Here is a 19,502-nt window from a genome sequence, read left to right on the forward strand (position 1 = left end):
ACACCGGCATCCCAGGCGCCACGGACAAAGGGAGCTGCAAAAACACAGCTCAGCGGGGTGGCACCCGGCTGGAAACCCTTTGTGCTACCTACTCGGGCACAATAGCTTTAATGGATATACAATTTGCATCAGGCTTATTATTTTCATATTTTTAAACTCACAGAAACACATCCAATTGGACTAAGACGTAAAGTAAATCCTGGTAAGGTCTCTGCTGAGTAAAACACAACGAATCTGCTCTACCCAGGAAAGGGTCCTCTCTGAAAGGCAGGAAGGAAGACGCTGAATATATTTTGATTTATTAAAAATATAATTTAAAGTGTCTGCTTCACCTCTACAATATCTGCCTTAAGCTCCATAACAGCACTATTTTTTTTAAATAAGGAATACGGAGCACTCCAGAGTAAAACTCTCATATGTCAGGTGCAAACAAATGAGAGGACAAAGTTTTTATTCCCCCTCCTCTCTTCATGCCTAGCTTGATTTCCAAGAAGGAATAAGAAAAGAGATTTCACAGCTGGAGACAAGATGGATTGATGTTCCTAGTGCTATTAAAATCTCCAGGGTGACTGCCTGATATGTCTTGCTTACACAGGTCTAAGCTTATCACCAAGTTTAGAGTCAGGTAAGACCCTCAGGTCTGTTTGATGGTGTCTGGGGTATTTTTTTGTCCCTGTCTACAACCACCAGCATAATGTACCTTAGAAAATCCCTTGCTATTGCAGAGACCTAGGACACTGATGAGAAGCCCTCCATAACAATGCATCTTATCAGTCTTTATAGCTTTCAAGATGTGTATGGCATCTCAGGACTCCATACTTACAGGCCCTTGGAAAAGGCATTTTTCTCTGGATTAGTTATGTGCTGTCTGCAATTACCAAGGTCTCATTTGATAACTCAGGTGGCCCTTTCCAGTCCCCTTCCAGGTAAACACTAAGCTTTAGACTTCCTACTGGCTATTTGCATGACAGCCACAAGGAGGTTGAAAGAGAGCAGCGCATCTGGTACCCTGGGCCACGAGCTCCTCTAAATATATGAAATAGGATTTGGGGTAGAAAGGGAAGGTCAGGTTAACAAACAGACAATGGAGAGAAGATGGGTTGTTTTCAAAACCAGTTCAGAATCAGGCCTTCCAGATAAGAAAAGTAATCAGAAATAAATTATGAGGCGAAAATAGTCTGTGAAGAACAACCGACATTTTGGTTCATCTCAGAAAATTCAGGCAACAGAACTATAAATGGTCCTTAGCTTTCAAAACCAAATCATTATAGTAGCAAGTCAGTAGCTTAGGGGGAGTCCATGTTACCTATACATGCATCATGTGTGAGAACAAGACTACCATGTTTCAGTTAGCAATGTTTCAACTTATTTTAGAAAAGCAGCCTTTAAAAATGCTATCACAGAGCTTCTACTTAAATATATTTAAAGAAAGCCAAGAATACACACACAACAGCACAGCTCACTATGTCTTGCAAGCTAAATCAAATACACTTGACTATCTCTTATCTTAAAGTATAAGGCTTCCCCCCCCCCCCCAAAAAAAAAAAATCAATGTCAATTTTATTCCATACTTGTAGAGATCTTTCTAAAGGGAATCAATGGACTTCTAAATCTTAGATAACCAGCACTGACTTTGTCAGTAACCTTCAGTATCATACCAGCTGCTCAGTTTATTTTTTTCAAAACACTGACCAACAGGTTTATGTTGTGATTTATTCCAGAGAAAGCTAAAATGATAAAAACTTCATTTGATATGACACTACAGCAGTAAGCATCCTAATTGGCCTTTGTTTCTCTTTGTCATCTATAATTATTCTCTGCATAAATTATCACATTTGTGATACAGCATTTATGATCAGTAAGTTCCTTAATATATCATTATCAAAGTATTTACAGCGATACATCTACTCAGTAAATTGAAAATCCAGCCTGAAAGTAACACAAAAGTAAATTTTCTTAAAAGCTTCTAGATCTGATGAAAATAATAAAGAACTATGTTATTCCTGAGGATCATATCTTGGCCAGTCATGATCTGTACGACATGCTGTTCACAAGAGAATTCACAGCATCCCAAATCAAAACAATTAACTATTCCACACCAAATTAACCATCCCATGGCAAATCTGGTCAGCCCCTGCCTCCTCACCTCAAATTAACTTATTTTAAAAAGAGGAAAAAAATTAAATATTAATGTGAAAGTAAATAAAAAATTTTGCCAATAATTTTTTAATTATCTTAATTTCTTTTGAAACACAGATTCTGTTACTGATATTTACTTCTTAGCCAAACAAAAAACTGTAGCATTATTTGCATCTCTGTACAGTATCTATATCTATTTACTTTTCTGTAAATAGAAGTGACGTTATTGGTGGTGGTAGTTTCCTGCAGACATACCATCCCTGGGAGAGAGACATCCCACTCAACTGCCCTTCCCAGCTAATTGAGCTATGTCAAAAACATTACTTTTTCAGTGTGTTGTCTACTCTGCTCCATCGGAAGTCTGACATGGGGTTTTATTCTAAGACTTAAGTGTAACAACATTTCTCCGAATGTCATTACACTTCCAAAAAGCTGCTTGTAATTTTACACAAATATCTCACAAAGTTGCTACTTCAGGGGTCTAGCCTCAGTTTTCCACATATATGCCCCCAAACAGTAGCGCTTGCCTGAATCTGAGTGTGTATTTGTAGAGTGCTTGAATACAACTGAGAGCAATTGCTTGCTTTATTCTTAAAACACTGTATATACATGACATTTCTGTATCGTGCCTAAGGAGTCATTCCCTTCCTAATTCCTCATTAATGGCAAAATTATTTCAGGTTTACATCAGGGAGAAAACAGGCTCTGCATTTGAATGGTGTGGTTTAAAACTGAAATAGGAAGCCAAGCATACACTTTGCGTTCTAAACAAAAAACATCTTACATTTCATCAGAGGATTTAATAATTAGAGTCAGAATTCGAGGCCAGACTGTATTTTCACTTTTACACCTGCATCAATGCATTGTTTATTTTACAATAGAGCTGCTCCAAAAGCAGGGGTGACAGAAGAATCATGCCACATCTGCATGGTTTTTCTACAGACAAAGCTCTTTAATACCCTTTCTTTGAATTTCCCTACATGCTGCAGATTCTACCCAGTAAACCCTACATTTTCAAACTCTATTCTACATATTCTTAATTCTAATTAAACAAATCTTAATCTTGACTTTAATGGCTGCAATTATGATACTTCATTATGTTAAATGTTAGTTGCAACATAAGAATAAATTGTATAAACAGTTTAGCTGCAATTGCATGGAGTCTAACTGTACATTACTCATTAACAAGATGTGGGTAGCAGCAATTATAACATTTCCTCCTAATGTCCCTATTTATTGAGTCTCAGCAGCAAGCCCCCTTTTCACAACACACACTGATTGACGATAGCAGCTTTTGTACTTGTGAAGAACAGGCACAGTAACCTGCTGTGTGCCTGTAACTCAGATCGATGGAAGTACACATTAGCTCTTAGCCTCACAGGCCAGAGTTCCTGAAGGTCAAAATAGCCATCAGCATCACTGTAGGGTACAGAAATCATTTCACAAATTGTGAACAAAAACAACACAACTTGCTTTGCAGTTTGATTATTGTTTATAGATACAGCAAGCCAAGAATTAAAGCATAGCCTTGAGGCAGCGTAATTATTTACAGCTGAAGACTCATATCATTATTAGCGTGCTCCTAATTGCTTGAAGTTATATCAATGTTAGCTGATTTAACACATTTTTGATAAGAGGCATGGAAATTGTTTTCTCTGCATATGGAATGTTGAATCATTTCTTTATTTTTTAAGGTCTTCCCTTCTCCCCTTTCTTTCAAACTGTCCCTTGTTTACCATTGAAAAAAGCCCCACACCCATAAATTCTTTTATTCTGGATGTCTGTAACTATCACTGCAGTGCTTTGTTCTGTTTCTGTGGAACCATATATTCGAATTTAGTTGGACTTAAACTGTGCCAGGTTTTGGCTTCTACTAACAATGGACTTGATAATTTCATATCAATATCAACTAACTAGAGAATAAATCACACTTTGCTTTGGGTGGCGCACCTTAATCTTTCACTTCTCCCTACAGTACTTGAGTTGGAACCAGCTGAAGGAAGGCAGAACTAGTCTCCTCACAAAAGGCAACAGGGAAAATCTCATGGATTGAAGTGGCATCCGCATCAGGCCTCACATACATCTTTTTGAAGTCGGACAAGGGTTATCTCCTGTAACATCACTGTATCTGGTTCCCCTGATCTACGGAAAAGGCAAATTAGGTTTGCTATTAATAAACCAGAGCAACAAATTATTTGGGATCTTATAATTTCATCTGATCTGTAATTTGTCATACAGTTTGTTCCTTTCATTCAAAGCAGGAGAGCAGTCAAGCGCTGACACAGGCAAAGCCTTGAGCCACTGCTGGCCAGACACCAGGAGAGGCCAGTTAATGCTGGTGATGACAGGAAGCAGGGACTCTCTGGGAGGTAGGCTGGGGACGCTGCTGATAAAAATCACAGTGTATGGGGAAAGCTCCCCTCCCCAGCACTGAGAAAAAGGTGCACAGGTAACTATAAATTTAACATTTCTGAAGTCAGATGCACTTGGCTTTGCAATCTTAAAAATGTTATTTCAACAGTGTACATAATGTAGTTCAGAATTCTCAAGGCAAATCAAATACAAATAAGATCTTATTTTCCTTCTATAACTTCCTTCCCATCCTCTAATTAGAGCACTTAAATGTTAATCTGCACATCAGGTATTTCTACTTCTTGAGTCACACTGGCTGACGGCAGAAAGAGGCTGTTATGATGGAAGCCAGGGAAATGAGGTGGGTATTGCTCATGGACCTACAGCGGTCTTCATCTGACTGCACAGAAGCATGGAGACCTTGCCTAAAAGTGTCTCTTCCCCAGCACAATGATCCCAACCCAGAACGAGTAGCAGCACCAGGCAGCAAGAGAACTGATGGTTTTGCTTTCCTTAGCAAAGAGAAGGTTGACAGGGACAGGACTGGCATCAGGGGTGAACAGAAAGGTAGGAGATAGGGTCGCTTTATTTCTACCTGTGTTATGTACAGACCTTAGCTCACAGAAATGATCCTGTGGTGTGACTGGCAGGGGATGCTGAGGATCCCAAGCATTTCTCCACTTATCACCTAAGCAAAGGTTTAATTTTATGTGCAGAATTTAAAATAGTTGATCACTTCCTTTGCTGAACTTTGGCTCAGCTACCTAAGTATTCATTTAATTGAGCTAATTCTTTTATAGAAGTGTAACAAAGAACAGGTCAAATACTTACAGACTGGGCTGTTTTAAAATAATGGTCCAACTGCTGGAAGTTACAGCATCTGGCTACTCAGAGGGGTGATGCTAGCTGAATTAATATATAACAGTTTCCAGCAAGGAAAATCTTCCATTTTTGTCTGTGAATGGGGAAATAAAAGACTGCAATAGCGTGTGAAACTGTCATAACAGCTTTTCACAGTTGAGATACATTAAATTACCAGCAATCAATATCCTGAGAAAAACTGAAAAGAAATAGGAATAAAGAAGCATACCAGGTTTTAACTTGGAGCTTGAGCTTGCCCAGGACTAAAGAAGTCATAACGGCTGCAGAGATTGAAGCTGAGAGAAATAGGAAAAAGCCCAAACCTACCAACTTCACAAGGGACTTTGACTGGGAACAAAAGGACTTAGCCTTCAGAAATTAACTTTCATACACACGGCATGGCATTCAGTGAAACGAAATTGAGGGAGAAGCTTATGCAGGCCAAGTAAGAGCATGTCTTGAGGCTGCAAGAGACCAATTCTTTGTTATTCCTCTCCCATATGATTAAAAACTAAATGACTGCCTGTTGTTCCGCACTAGGTGCTTGGTACTCTTGGCATCTTATAAATGAATCTTCTGCAGCCTCGCCTGATTTCCTGAGCTGACAAATCATGGATCCTGTGATGACACATGGGTTTGCTGCTGCGTGACTCATGTGCCTAGTACTTCTTAACAGTTTTTGTTTTCTGAGTCTAGCTGGAGTCGCAAGGCACTAACAGTCAAAGAGAGCTAATACAGTAAATGGAAACTGCTGTCACTATGAACCAGATTAGTCAATCCCTATAGCACAAGTGAATTTCAGATAGCAGCTCAAGCATGACCACTATGATCACAACCTAGTGTTTATGTATACACAGAAACAATGAAGTGGCCTGGCAATTACTGGAAATACATTCCTCAAGCTTTCAGGCTATGCCAAGCTTAAAATTGTGGTCAGCTCATGTGGGAGAAACTAGATCAACTTGGATTGCATTGCAGCAGTTGTAATTGAATTGTATATTTCGCCTCTCTATAAAACTTTCAGTGCTCTGTGCGCAGCAGCTTAAATGACCGTGACATATAGCGCCTTCTGTGCCTTCAAGTCTCGCAGGTATACGGCCATGCCGCCTCTTCCCATCTCATGCACGCCCTGCCGTCACAGCCAAACACCACACATGACCCTGCATCTCCAAAGCCATGAGGGAGCCAGACCCAAATCAGTGGGATTTGCTGTGGCTAGCAATGGAAAAAACACAGGTTTGGAACAGAGTCTGGCCCTGCCCCAGCCGACAGGAGCTCTGCTGTTTCCCTCAGCTGGGCTAGGGTCATAGCCTGCAAGTTCACACAAGCAGCTGAGAGTCTGGTGTTTATAACATCTACCTACCACAGTGAAGATTGAAAAGTAAGGCAAGAAACACCAGCTTTTTTCTTGAGGTTATTTTTCCCTCTGCTAACTAGCCTGACTACTCTCTCATTATTCTTTTTATTGGAAGTTCTGGCCATTATGGCTCATTTTCTCTTTATTTTAATATTTCAAATAATTCAACCAAATTTTAAATATATATAAGTATGTATTTTTATATATGATTTATATACATATACAAAATCATTTCCTTTGTCTCATGTATTGCACTGACCCATGGTCACTCTGGCTGTTAGCAGAGCTTGGCCACCTCCATCCTATCCTCAGTGCCTGGCTGGAGCCCCAAAACACTGCACTCTGCTCGCCACGCCATTCACCCATTCCAGCCTTCCTCAAGATGCTCCACTACAGCCTGGCAGACAATGATCTTGTGTCCACCTTCATAATATTTTTAAATTATCAACTTCTGAGGAAAATGTTGACTTTTCCTTAATTTTCCTCTTTATCTGATATGTCAAAACACTTCTGCAGAAAGTAATTTGGCTAAGGTTCAGTTCAAAAGCAAGTTTTCTACATAAAGCAGTTTTGAACTGAATTTTTAACTCAGCACCAGTTTAGTCGGTTCAAACGCATCTCTGCATCTTCCCCGCCTGCTGTACCAAAGGAAGGAGAAACAGAACCAAATACTTCCTCATCTCTCCCTGACAGAACCTTGCAGTACAGGAATGAGTGGATTATACGACTTTTTTAATAGAATTACACAACTCTGGACTTATGTTTCTGTGACAGATCAAAAGAACTCCTACCTCTTCCATTCCTGTTTCCCAAAATTTCTAAACTATGGTATTTATTATGTCTAGCAGTTTACCCGGTTTCGCCTATCAAAGCAGTCTACCTCGTTTTTCTTACTTAGAATCAAGTTCTGCTTCCCAGTATGCAAGCAGCAGCATCATACAGCAATAGCTGGGCTGGAATAACCAAAGGGAAGGCTATAATTTAAACAAAACCTGCACTGATTCAAATGTTTTACTGTATAAAAGTAGTATTACATTTAATACTTGGCTAAGATTCTTAAATACTGAAATTCATGTTGGAGAGAAGAACAATACACAAAATTTTACTTGCTCAAGAGAACAGGGCAATATTTACCCAGACATTTTAAATAGTTCTCTTATCTGAAAAGACATCAGTATTTCCAATTACAAGGCTTTGTGGGGAAGAATACTTACATTACATACCAAAGTTGAGGTGACTTTTACTGGGTGAAGGGAAATGATATTTCAGAAGTTGATTTTTCTTGTACTCTATCGTTTGGCCCCCAGATCAGAACAAATAAAACATTTTCACTGAAGCTGCTTCCTCCGGCCACTTTTTTCTTGAAGAAATTTGTTCTAAGGCATTTCCTGTCAGTGTTTCCCATCGTCCTCCAAAGTTTGCATTTTTTTAATATATATAAATTTTACTGTCCATGGCAATAAATATCATTTCTGTCATCCGCAACTATCAATATGTCGCAGAGACTGCTTTTCCTTCTTATGTGGTTGTGACGAGCTTTCAAATTTGGCTCCCAGCATTCATTCCAACTTGGCTCAAGAGCAAAGTAAATCTGCAATGGCCATTAACTATTACTTTAACCAGATCTGAGGCTCTGAGTACCCTACTGCAGCCTCTTAGCTCCCTGATCCTCAAAGAACTGCAAATACCAACACAATGATAACATCAAATAAAAATGATATTTCCCAAAAGGTCCAGGTGTAATTGTCAAAATCCTTTCTGTGGCACTGAACACTAATCTCACAGGTATAAGAACAATGATGAATTTATAGAAAGCAACCCAGAGATGAAAAAGTATATAATACTATGGTGCATGTCTGATGGGTCTTGGATGCATTTCCCAGACCCCTGCTGTAGAGAGGTGGCCAGCTGCAGATGGGACCCACAGCAGGATGGGAATCCAGGCAGCCAGAAGACAGTCAATATACCCAAGGTGGAAACCCACATGGACAGAGAAGAAATGCAGGCAGAGCATAGCACATGTATTGATTTGAGCATCAGGGTGGAGGAGCACGTGATTTCTATGAAATGCTTACCTCTAAATAATAGCAAAAACATTGTTATGTAGACATTATTATAGTTACTCATTTAAGAGAAATTTTGGGTTTATATGATTAAGCAAGTGAAAGCCAGAGGAAAAATACCCCACAGTTTAAACTCTCTCTTGCACGTAACCGGTAAGGCTTTATATATCTATATAATATAGACCTCTTAAATTATTCAGCCAATAGTCTGTAATTAAAGATCAAAAAGCATTCCCACAGCTCAAGATACACACAGACACGGTATCCTGTGTGTTGCTATGGCCAAAAAGATCAGCTTCTCAATCATATTGTAGCACAAATACAGCACACATTTGCTAGAAATATGCAATAACCATCCCAAAGTTTCTAGCTAGAAAACTAGCTCTTCTTTAACCTTTCTAAAGTAAAATTGGCTTTTATACCTATGACATGCCTTAACTCCAGTTTTGCTCTGAGTTCCAGTAGAGAAGCCAGCTTGTCAAAACTACGTGCCTCTCTAGTGACATCCATGGCTTAAGACAGCCAGTCTGAAACAGAATCAAAAATCTCCTTCTTCTTCCTGACCAAATTTTTAACTTTCCCCACATTTTCATGCTGGCTTCACTTCGAAAAAGTATATGACAAGGTTACTTTATCATGGGACACAGTTTTCTCATTTCCAGAACAAAATTTGCAGGAGGACACCTAGGCAGAGTCAAGCTTGCCTGCTTGCACTGCCCAGCCTGCCACAGCAGCTGCTCTGCTTAACAGCTGAAAATGGCATTTTCAGCCACTAGCCCTCGCAACTTTTCAGAGATCTTGCGTCAGCTACTACAGCCGTTGGAAACTGGTTCCTGGGAAATCTGTGCAACAGCTGAGAAACGGAAAGGGAAAACTCTAAGTGACCATGTAAAACACATATCTGGGGCCACAGCTTGTCATTGTGGGCATGGGTGGCTCAGCCTCTGTCACCATCAGTTTGAGGACCATAGGTAACCTCTTCCTCATGGAGCTTATTCCAACCAGATGCTTGAATAGAAAGTAGGTAGAGACAAATGTCAGCGTCACTCAAGCAATGCCCAAACATGTGTTTATTCACACTGCAGACGTATTGTCGCTGCAGCACTGTGCCTGTCCCCGACGCTTCAAAGAAGCCCTCAGAAGCCAGCGCTTTGTGTGGTGTGGTGGAGGCAGCATTGTTCTCATTACCACTCACAGAACTCGTATCCAACCATTAAATTATATAGCTTTCATCTGTTTCTTAAGGAGACAAGGCTAATGCGATCATGCTGAGTGCATGCATGCGTGTGTCCATCCATATATCTCCCAGCAACTTTTGAGCATCTGCCTGACTTTGATCACAGCTGGCAGAAGGTCAGAGACCTTGACAACACCAAGTTCCTGCAAGTCATCAGGAAAATGGGCACCTGGTCTGAAGGGCAAGAGACCTAATTACAGTCCCCAAGCAGAAGCTTCCCAGCTCACCCTGGGACTGAAAAGGATAGAACATGAATCACAACACCAAAAGAAACCAGGATCTGCCCATTCTGCATCTTGTTGAAGCATCATGGCCCAGGAGCAAGAGCCACTGCAAGCTGTGGCCTCCCATGAAGTACTCTGCTCCCTCATGTCCTGCACCTTTGCCTTCAGGAAAGGGCTTAAATGGCCCTTGGTTAATGCAGTTGCCTTGCACGGCTTCATAAAAAGAGCAATTATTCCAGATGGAGAGCAACACCACAACATTTCCCACCTGTATCATCCCTGCAAGGTAGGACTTCTCTGCCGATCTCAACATGCAAACCAAAGCACTGAAAGTTCACCATACCTCTCTCAGACCATAAGGAAACCCTGACCTCACAGATGTCAACGGGGGCTTCTGTTTCAGGAAAGAAACAGAGCTGTAAAAGGCACAGGTGTTAGGGAGGAACTAAAACAAAAAGAAGGAAAATTATTGTAACAGAATACTTTCTTGCAGACATCCCTTAAAGAAAAGGCATACCTTTCCTTGAAATCAGCTACAAAGATAATTTTAAATAACAACATTGCAGGTCCTCTGGATTCAAACTTCTAAATTCACACTGTAAATAGATTTAAATTATTTTTTTTATCCACTTCCCTGCCTGGATGCATGGTGAGCTAGGAGGTCATCCCTTACATACACCATGATCCCACAAATACTGCAGAGTCTCTTCAAGTCCCCTTCCTAGTCTTAGAGCTGCATGCTGCTTCTATACGAATTAAGAGCAGAAGACCAACAGGTGTGGTAGTTGTCTTCCTTCAAATATTTTCTTGTTATTCAGAGGACCTATGCATCAGAATCAACCTTACTGAATAAAATATCACTCTGGAAATTGTTTGTAAACATAAATGTATGTACATGTATATGCATGTGCGTACATACAGACACTACACAGTGTCCCAATGCATTAAAAACGGTCAGTTGTTACCCCTTTGTATGCCATGCGTAGTGGCATTCTCACAGTTGCTAGAAGAGTACCCTTTTGATCTACAAATTACAGAGGTAAACTACAGTTATTTTTAATAAAATACAGTGAATGCTGCTTCTGGCAAGTGCACTACAAAAGCTAATATTTAAACAACAGTAGCAATAACAGGTTCTATGCTGTGGAAAAGATTTAAGATAAAGCAAGTTCTTTTTTCTTTTCTTTTTTTTTTTTCCTTCAGGAAAACCTGTGGTTTAAAGCAACCACTCTCACACCAGTATTGGCTATATTCTGTTTGGTGGTCTGCATAGTTGCTGCTTCAGTACATGAGTCTAAGTGCTAGAACAAATCAAAATATTTTAATCCTCTCAGGCTCCTCTAGCTCTTGCCCCCCCTTTTTTTTTTTTCTTTTTTTTTGAATCATCTTATTAATGCACTATAAAAACAAGTGAAGTATCATGTCTATCCATCACTTCAGCTGTAAATTCTGTTTTATTCAGGCATTGAACTGAAAATTTTCCTGACTGGTTTAAAAGCCAATTTTAAATTAATTTTATCTATACATTTCTCTTTTTTAACTTTATACACAGAATATTTTAAATTATTTAATTTGCTCAATGAAATACTAAAGGTTTAAAAAATGTTTTTGTTCACTATCTAAGTCCTCACAAAACTGTTTCAAGGAAAGTTGTACAGAAGGATGCTTAAATCCCAGCAAAATCCATCCATACCTTCAGTTCTTGACAAGCCAGGGCACCCTAGAGAGTAGTTCCCAGCTACTCCCCAAATCTGAATGCCAGCCACACTCCTGCTAGCATACTGCTGGGGTGCTGCTATTTCCATGAGCAACTGGTGCATCTTTTGATGTAATTTTAGCATCTCAAGGCCTAATCCAAGGTATTTCAAGCTAATAGTATTCATTCCACTGGTTCCAAAAGAGCTGTTCAAATCTTTAGTGCAAGTCAAGGCATATCTCAAATATCATACATACATCAAAGAAGATCACTTTTGAAACTACCTCCATAGTATACCCCAAAAATAGAAGCAAGGTTAGGTCCTTTAGTATAGACTTATTTGTGAACAACATTTTGAAATGCTTTGCAAAGGTCTAGGCTTGAATTTCAATTTAACTTATTCAATATTATTTTTTATAATTACACGTTCTTTAAAAGCATCATTAATGTCTTTAGGTTACACCTACATAACTTATATAGGAAGTTATTAATGCTCCAGAATACCATGCAGTAACTAACAACTGAAGGGTCCTTTTCAAGCAGAGATACGATGACAGGCCAGCACTGATGTGGACTCTACACAAGAGTGAAAAGGATAAAGATCCCTACCTTGTGCTGCACCCAGAAACAGCATACCCTGGACACAGGTCTCACAGTCCACCTGGCACAATGCTTCCCTCAACATGCATCATGTGCAGCTATGCAATATTTGGCATGGGCTTGTGTCTTGTCCAGACCTTGTCCTGTTTTTCCTTCTTTGGTTTCCCCTATTTGATTATTAGGTTACCATAATTACAGTCTCATTCAGATCAAGTGCTGTGCTACCATAAAAAACAATAGTCATAAAAAAAGTTTACTTATTTGGAGCTGGTCACATGAGAGAATAAATGGAGATAAATGATCCATCTGGCTTAAAATGAAGAAAAATGAAGGTTAAGGGCATCAGATAGGTTTCAATTGGTATCTTAAATTAGAAATCTATTCAATATTATATCAGCAAAACAGTGGTTTTTCATATTTTTTCCTCTGCTTTTATTTGTAAGTTGCTAAATAATTAGGAAGTGCTTATATATGTGCATGTGATTCATCATTCATCAATGTGATGTGCCATGAACTGAGGAAAAAAAGTCTTCCCTTCTGCTCTAGTGAAACTGCGGTATACAAGTCATAGCCAACGTGCCTGACCTCCCAGGTAAAATTACATTGACTGAAGGCAGACTGAAATTCCCTTGTCACACCATTCCCTCTCTATTTGAGTTCATATGAAGCCCTGTAATTAAAACCAGCTTTTAGATTCCAGTGAAAAGCAAAAGGTTTTAGATTGTCTGGTAGAATGAAATAACAAACAAACAAACAAAAAGGAAGCAATTCTTGGAAGATGCAAGGATTAAAGTGCTCTTTAAAAAGCAAGTTTTGCCAAGACAAACCAGACTGACTGCTGCTAACATCAGAAGGCTTCCAATGATACAGGCTACAGAGCAAGAGAGGCAGATGAAGACAAACACGACATCTTGGAGAGATACCAGCATACTTTAACTCTGCAGAACACACTCTTTTAAGAGATTCAAAGCTGCTATCTTTTAATTTAGCTGACTCTTGTGAGAAAGCACGTAGAAGGGGAGAGCTGCCCAGGCTGTCGTATTCCAGAAAATGGTGGGCATGCCTTCCCTACCTGGACCAGAAGGGAACCCATGAGACTCAGGAAGGCAAGGTGTCCTCACTTCACTGGTAGCTGAGAATACAAGCCCTTCACATTGCAAAACCCATGCCAAAGCCTAATTCACACCAAGCACCGGTGAACAGCAAGGGTGAATTAGTCTTCTGGATTCTATTTTATTGTCCTATTCCTCTGCATCCAAGCAGAGCCAAAGCAGCTATGCCAACACATGACTTCTATTACATTCAAGGGATTGCTGTCACAGCTACGTTGACCGTGAGGTAAAATAAGATAGCATATTCCCCTTCTGGTGAACATTTCCAGCTTAACATTAATGGAAGCTCCAGACAAAAATAAGAAATGCATCCTTGCAACTACTGGGACTACTGGATTTTCTCCACCACATTCTCTTGGTGGTTTTGAATTAAATCAAATCAGAGGACTGAGAACGAGCACTCTCCCAAAATAGCACAGTTCAGTCTCATTGCAGGGAAATCGTGGTTCTCCAATTTCTGCTGTGGGCATGGCCTCTAATGCGGGGGTGCCAGGCTGAAGTCTCCCAGTAAATTCGTCAAAACCTCTTCAAGTCAAGACAGAAGTAAAACAATGAATACTCCTTATTGCACGCATCTCTGCTGAACAGCTTGGTATTGTCCTATTCCCTATGACAATGGAGTTAAGGGAATGAAACATGTTGTTTGGAAACAGTAAAAAGCTGTCAGCAGTAACCATTGTCAATACTCATGCTGGGCTAAGCTTGGTACTCCTGCTTGTCATTTATTTATTTACTTATAAAAAACCATGTTTGATATAAAGCGCTTCTGTATGCAAGCAACAATGTCGAACTAATAAGCCAGTGATTAATTTTTTTCTTGTCCTAGGTTTGTTTTCTTCTTAATAATCTACATAAATACATTAGAGAACACATTCATTTGCCTAGACTTTATGTGGGATGAAGCAAACCCAGAAGCATTTTGCAAAGGCAGCTAGTTGTCACAGAAGAACTGAGTGAGCAAAAAAGGAAGACGTGAAAACATATTTAGAGAGTTGCATGCAAGCTGTAGAAAGGCACAAGAGACATCACGTTAAAAAAACCCAAACAAATACCACACCACCACCAAAGTTACTCAGCTCTTTTAAAGATGCTGCCAATCTAAGAAATGGACTTGCAGACTTCAGTCATGATTACTACAGATGGCAAGAAATAGCCAGATGAGGAAAAGTAAAAAGAAAACCCAGTAATAATTTTAGAGAAAAGAATAAATAAAAATCTTTTCATGGAGATCTTCACTGGTCACTTTGTGTAGACAGTTTTTAAATACATTATTAAATGTATGTTTTTCCTTTAACAGCTAGTAAAAGGCCTAACTTGTATAGAGAAATCCGATACTTGTCACAGAGACTGTTTTTATTTCTGTGCCTGAGCTATAGCAGAACAGTGCTGGTAGCAAGTTTTCTTAAGATTGTTTTTGGTGACACCAACTGCCTCGTTCTGAAACAGTAAAGGGCACACTCCTTCCTAAGAGCACGGAGGAAAGCCATTCATAGAGTACAAGAGGGCTGTTAATGCTGTATAACTAGTCAGATTGCTCCAGATCTCAGAATATTCTGCATATTTCTCATGGTAACTGTTTTACAGACAAAGGAGAGGAGAACTCTGTCAAACTACATCCCCCCTCATAAAAATTCTTCAAACTACAACAAAGCTTGAGAAACAGAGAACAACATCACATTCTAGCTCCCTTTGGGGCAGTAGCAGCAGAGGACTCACTCCCGCTTTCTTTGCATGTCCTTGGTTATTGTCAACTCCAGTGGCAGTTTGGATCATACAAAGAACACAGAAACAGAAATAGAAAACAGTCATGTTCCCCGTGCTGGATGGTGGGAGATAAACAGTCCACCAGCAAGAGTTGAGAGTGATAGCATCACTTGCAAGAGGTGTAACCCCAATGTGTTTGGAGGTCATTTAAAAAAAAAAAGCCTATAAAACATTTATATTCTATTATACTTGTCTGTATTCTATTTTACAATAGAAAAAATATTGTGCGTTTCATTTCTTGCCACATAGTATTGGAAAACTATTTTAAAAATGCTTTGAAGAACACTCCAAAATGTTGCTCGTATTGTTTTCATAATTCTAACTTAGCAGGCTACAGAGAATAATATGTTAATGAAATAATTAGAGAAACTTCTAAAAAAGTGCCCTGCAAATAATTTTTCTGAAAATTATATAAACAATGTCAGCTTATCCACCTACATATGGCCACCTATGCCACAATGTAGAAAAGCCTTCCCATCTAAGAAAACAGATCCGCAAAAGCAAGGTGTCTCAAATTTTTCTAGCTTTTAAAAAAAAAAATACCATGATTAGTGACAAGCAAACTTACTTATTCTGTTTCATGCTGTGCACATGAATTCTTAGCACATGAGATGCTGCTAAGAAAAAGAGCCAAATTCAAAACCAAGACCTTTGCATTTGGTTTTAGATAAAGCATGGGGGATATCCTATCCTGGGAGAAAGGTGAGTTAATAGCCCAGCACCATCTCCCACCCTGGGAGTCTCTCTTTACTGCTTCACAGTTTCTGGTTACAGTGAAGCGTAACCAGCACTGGTAGGAAGTCACTGCCAAGGTTATCTCTGGTAACTAAATCCAACTTTTATGTGGTTTTAACAGACAATTTGAGATGGAGACAGTTTCTTCAGGGGAGAGCCAAATAGCTGACTTCCAGGGTGATGTAATCCTGGAAGGTCACTGCAAAGTAAGTGTGTAACCGCCACAGTCTCTATTGTTGGGGTGGATTTTTTTCTCCCTCTAGAACATGGGAAATAGGAGTGTAAGTCTTCAAGCAGACAGAGACCAAAGCAAAGCCTGATACCTCCAGGTATACTGATACCCAAAACAAACAACAGAAGAGAGTTAAGAATTTTCCCTTCCAAATAACATGACATTTCCATCTCTCACTCATTAGTGACACAGGGATAACTCCTACTATCACAGTCCTGATTTATTGCCCTAAACACCATGTAATTTGGACAAGGGGATTCCAGATATGGAAGAAAGGATCTGCCATCTCTTGATTGCAATTTAGTTTTTTAAGATCCTCTTTTAAGAGTCCTAGAAACTGATTGATAAACAGAATTCAAGTTGGTCCAATATAGACTACAAATACCAATTATTACTGGGATAAGTACCCTATGTACATGTCTATCCCTTAGAATGACTAATATTTTCAACTTCTCCACAACTTCAAACAAAGATCATGTTGTTGGGAGCTAAAGGGTCAAAGCTTCTCAGGAAGCTCTCAGAGAAACAAAACTCCTCATTAAGTTTAAACACGAGAGGCATGCCTGGTAGTTACACTCACCCTCTTTAACCTGAGTGAAGAGTCCTTTAACTACCTAGAAACAGCAGCCTGCAAAAACGCAGGATCAGTTTGCCGAGTACCTGTAGCTTTGAGTTTGTGGTGACAGTGGCAAGTGTAGCAGAAAAAGCATGAGAAGGGTCTTGACTCAGACCACCAGTGGCCATCCTCGTTTCCCAGGGGAGAACAGATCCACAAAGAGCCCACCCTGGTGCTCAGTGCAAATTCAGACAGAGGCCAGAGCTGGGCTGCATGGGGACCACCAGCAACCACGATTACTCTCACCCCACTTACCAGGGCATGGCAGCAGTAGAAAAGAGGGTGATGGGAAGTCACCCTGCAAGGGCACTAGTCCAAGTGCTTTGAGATGCCCTAATTCACCCACAGTTGAGCATGAAGACCTGCACTCTAGAAATACAGATGAAGTGGGGTTTTCAAACCAGAATGGCAAACCAGGTACCAATGCCTACTCTTCTCATGGTTTTGTATGGAGAGCTTTTCTGTCATAATTTGGGTAAACAAACAAATCCAATATACACCTTAGCAATTAAAGGAGTTCTAGGAATTAATGTTATTTGAACTTTCACTAGTTCCCCTGAAACCTTCAAGAATCTATAAAAAAATTTTAAATCTTTCCCTGGCTTTACTTTTCCCATTTTAACTTATGATCTTTACAGTCTGTACTAAATAATCAATATTAGTTAAAATCTTCAATTCTCTCTAGAGGACAGCGCCCTCCAGGTTTTATAATAAAATATCATGATGTTCAACCAGTCTTGTATATCTTATATATATATTGTAAAATAAACTTCTGAGGGCAGCCATGATTGAATCTCAACTCCGTAGAGCCAAGATTTTTCCGCTGCTTTTTAGAAAGCAGATGATATTTATTCCTTCCTAAAGTTTGTGCCTTGTGAATAACATTGCTTTCACACGTCCTTCTCAGGATTACACTGCATGCTTTGCTAGCCCTCCATGCTTCCTTATCTCAGTTTGCATGAAATGCAATCATTCAAAATAGCAAACTTAACTTAATTGCCATAGACAAGTGTTAATAGATTTTAATAATGCTTTATTAGAATTTATGCAAATTGGACTGCACTGAAAGTCTGAATAAAATCCTAGATTTAGCAGCCATTTTTCCCCCAATGTTGTCTCTAAACACAGAGCAGGAAGAGGATGCTTTAATTAGTAATTTCTGATGGAATCTGCTGATGAAAATGCTCTTCTTATGAATAGATATAGGTGTCAAAGATTATCTTTAAAACTGTGAGTTGCATGACTCATTAATTAGCACTTAGGGCTTTTCCCAGGGGGTGAATTAATACTAATACCAGCCAACAGATTTTTTTACCTTAGGATTTTTATCTCGATAAAAGTGTAGATGATGTCGCAGAACAGTATTATGTTGATTCCACTTTACAGTATTCAGTTGACCCACATTTTAGTACATATATAGCTAAAATCACACAGTTGGAGAAAAGGAGAAAAGTAATGTACAAGTGGAGATTTTAGAACAATTAATATGGAAATAATCCAAAATAATCTATTCTAGTAAGAAAATCAGAGTTAAAGTTATAATATAAAAGCTATTCAAGACTAATAACTGTTGCCTTATTCTTTGTTTCCTTTTGTTGTTGCTTTTCCTTCCAGACAAAATCTTACAATGTATAGAAAGTTTCTGTCTGCAGGATAACTTGTTGATGTCAATAGAAGAGGCACACAAATCAAAAACTGCAAATGACCCATATATATATATATTTTTTTTTTTAAACTCATGAAAGAATATTTACTCTAACTAGATAATAGAAAGGAACACAATGATGGAATTATTCTTAGTTTTGCCATTATTAATATTAGTGGGCAAACATTTCGAAACAATTCTTTATTTTATGCCCACTCATCTTCGTAGCTACTGTAATTTACACACCAAGGAGTGTATAAATGCACCATAATTAGGGAATCCTGACAGAGTAGAGTTCCTTTGGAAACAGTTTCTTCACGTTACTGACAAAGCTGTCCTATTTATTTCCTCATGAATCTACAGAGAAACACCAGAAAACTCTAATGCCATAATGAGTCGAAGTGATATAGTATTACTTCAGGTCTTAGAAACAGCCAACCAAAATATTTTCTGTTGACAGGCTCCACTGAACAGCACTGGAGCCAAGCATTGCATCACATACACCAGGTAACACTTCCTCTTGTACTATACTGAGCTAGGAAGATCTGCCAGCAGAGTATTAATAGTTGCCCCATTTAAAGATAAGGAGATCAAATTACCAAAATCTCACAGTGATTTACTCAAAAGGAGTGAAAGCCTGCCTACGTTTAAATAGGTGGCATAACTTCAACAGAAGTAGGATTCCACCCACACATTTACTAAACCAGCTCAAGTCCTTCCTCTTCCAGTCCTTATTGCTCACCATAAAGCAATTACTAAGCATAAAAACAGCCTTTCCCTACGAACACAGTACAAATCAATAAAAAAAAAAACCTTTAACATTCACATGCAAGATAAACAAAGATCATCTGTAGCAGATATACAGTGCT

The sequence above is a fragment of the Athene noctua genome, chromosome 2 (genome assembly GCF_965140245.1).
Source record: "Athene noctua chromosome 2, bAthNoc1.hap1.1, whole genome shotgun sequence".
Lineage (NCBI taxonomy): Eukaryota > Metazoa > Chordata > Aves > Strigiformes > Strigidae > Athene > Athene noctua.